The following is a 3,282-nucleotide window of genomic DNA, read 5'->3' as shown; positions in this document are numbered from 1 at the left end:
GAAATCATTAAATGAATTTGGCATATCTTGAGGGAGAAAAAAAAAAAAAAAGTACCCTCCCGGAGTGTAAATCTGATAGAAAACTAGATAAGGTGTGTATTCATGAAAAACTTAGGAATCACACAAGCCCCCTCGACAATAATAACGTATTCTTTCCGGGTACCTGTATTTATTACAACCACCAAAGGATCCTAAATGCCTCGTAATACTCATTTGGCCCTTTCCCTAAATACTCTTTACTTTTACAGGATCTAACGGACCATACATGTTTCTTGGATCCCAAAAAGCCTAAAAGTATGCTTTCTACACAACTTCATGTCTTTATTCCATTTGTTATTGCTTCCATCCCACAAACATTTAACAGAAAGAATATTCGTTTATCCATTGTGTTCTCACTCAATAATTTAAGAACGTATGATTTACAACCTTTCGAGTACGTTCTCACGTGGCAGAGTATAAGGATGAATAATCGGCTTATCCAACGAATTCTCGACATCAAAATCATGTTCCTTGACTATGGATTGCTTCTAGAACCCCTCGACAGCAACACAATGAAATCAACCCCATCAAACCCTCGTAGTTTCGCAATGGATTGAGACGAGCTTCCATCTTCATTGGCATTAACTTAGTTTATTTATCTTCCTTATCATTAGTTATGTCTTTCACAGTGACCATGTCCTCCCAAGATATTTGTTTTTTAAAATTAGCACTATCACCCTCAAAACACATGTCATCCCTCCTGTGCATGCTTTTTTTTTCCAACTTGATTTGATAGACCTCCATAAACTTTATCCCCACAACCGGTGTTTGCTCATGTGCATGCTGAACAATATCCATAAAAACATTCTCCTACTCATCGCCACTTACATCCTCACCATCAATTGATTCATTGTATTCTCCTTGTTGACTTATATCATCCACATTCTTCTAAATGTTATCAACGCGGCATCTAATCCCTTTCACACACACTCTATGCTGCTGCCACTTACATCCTCGCCATTAATTAATCGAATCATTGTATTTTTCCTTTTTGACTTATATCATCCATATTGTTCTAAATGTTATGAACCCGACATCTAATTCCTTTCATGTACACTCATTGCTTCACTTCTTCATTTACCACCGTAACACATTCTACCATTTTCTAATTTAATTGATTTTACACACTCTCATCCGTTAAATGTTTCTTTTTTTCTTATCCCGGTCAACAAACATAGCTTCATCCCAAGAAATTGTAATTTTTTTTAATGCAACGGATGTCCAAGCACACAGAGGAAGGGAATTAAGGCCCTAAATTTCAAGCCACACCATCCTTTAATCAACCGAAAAGTTATCTGTTAACAACCTCATCTCCTTAATGTGCCAATATTCTCTTCATATTTTTTCGAACTAACTGCAAGGATTTTGAGACTAGGATTCAATACACACTCACATACCACCAATATACTTAACTTTAATTTTGTTAAATTATTCTTCACTACACACCTTATACAAGTTTTCTATGAGATTCAAATTTCGAACACACCCAAGATCCATACACGATAAGTCTATCAAATTCTACATAAAATTTTGTTCCAAAAAAACATAATATGTTCATGTTGACTACGTGTCTCCCCTTCCATACCGACATCGAGGCATAAGATTTTGAATTTCCTTCCCGACTTCATTTTTATTACCATCTGAATTTACTTGTGGTCTCTGTTGATCCGTATGGACTAACTTTGTTTTCTCTTCCCTTCTAAGCATTGCAGTCGAAAAAAATAAAAGAAATCTCCCAATCGATATGGTGCAAAAGTTTTGAATTAAGCACTGCTTGTTATCAACATGTAAGAATCTGACAAAACCAAGCTTCATCCCTAACAACTTCTTAGCCATATAAACATCAACCACTACTCCGTATTTTTCACATATCTTCCACAAATCCTTCGTCTCCAAATCCCCTTGAAAAAATTGTAACAAAAATGTCGTCAAAGACAAATCTCCCACCTTCTTTAAATCAATGTTCTCCTTTGATTCGGTTTTCTTCCCAAACATCCACTCAACAATTTGTGTGTTTGCATGTTTACTCGGCATGATTCTCATGTGAACCCACCTTGAATGCAGTTGAACCCCCCACCCCCCACCAAGACCGGAACGCTACACAGAGGTCATTGCAAGCTTTTTTTGTTTTCAAAACATTCCACAATTAACCTTGAATGCAGTTTACCGATTTGAAGGTTATTCATCTTTCATTTTCATCTAACACTTGATTTCATGCTCTTATATCGAAAAATAACTAGGATTTTGATTTTTTAACTTGTGTAATGTCGGTTTTGTATTTTGAAAATATATTAGGCGTCATGGCCTCGGCTTGAGATGTCAGTTTTTAATAGTTATACTAAAAATATCATCACATATTTTCCTATATGTGTTATGATTTAATAGATTTAACACACAAAAGTAATTTTAGCCTGATGTCCCCATAATATAGTATTTCAAAAATGCATTTCCAGTAAGTTATTTGTTGATAGGAAATGGTCGTAGGGATGTAACTAGGGCTTTCTTACTTGTGTTGATATATGCCTGTAATTATCAAACAAAAATCTTTAAAAAATGCTTACAAAAAATAACACGACATATGTCCCGATGTTTCTCATATGTAGTAGGGTCAACACAAAGAAGTCAATTTATCAAGATGTCACCACAATGTAGCATTTCAATAATCCATTGAAAATAAGTTATTCGTATTTAAGATATGGTCATATGCTTTTAACTAGGGTTTTATTTCGTTATGTTATTACATGCTTGCAATTATCGAAGAAGGAACCAAAAAAAAGGCACTGCTCACGAAGAAAAACTATAAACAAGTCGTCATGTCAATGATGCGCTTTTAGTTACCTTGCATCTTAAAACGAGCGAGCATAAGGTAGACAGTAGGTTTATGGTTAAACATGCCCCGATAAAGGCGCGGATTATAGATTTCCAGACGTTCGGTCCATGATTGTTCCATGGAGTATTACAGAGTCTATGAGATTTTAGGTTTAGTGCTTACAATATATCGTATTCCGTTCTACATAAGTTGAAGTGCTTAGTTTCTCGTATTTAATGGTGTTCTATTATGTATTATTTAAACAAAAAGTATGATGTGTGAAGCATGATTATTTTCAATAACATAAACACTAAATCAGATTACATAAAAAGGAAACCGATGGCACGGCAGCATCGACATTGCGAGCTGAAGCTTGTATTTCGCGTTGATGTTATGTTTTGGTGGGACAACACGGACAACATCTCCCGAAGCTT

This window comes from Lactuca saligna, chromosome 5, assembly GCF_052625555.1.
Source record: "Lactuca saligna cultivar CGN05327 chromosome 5, ASM5262555v1, whole genome shotgun sequence".
NCBI lineage: Eukaryota > Viridiplantae > Streptophyta > Magnoliopsida > Asterales > Asteraceae > Lactuca > Lactuca saligna.
Note: the sequence above shows the minus strand (reverse complement) of the source record.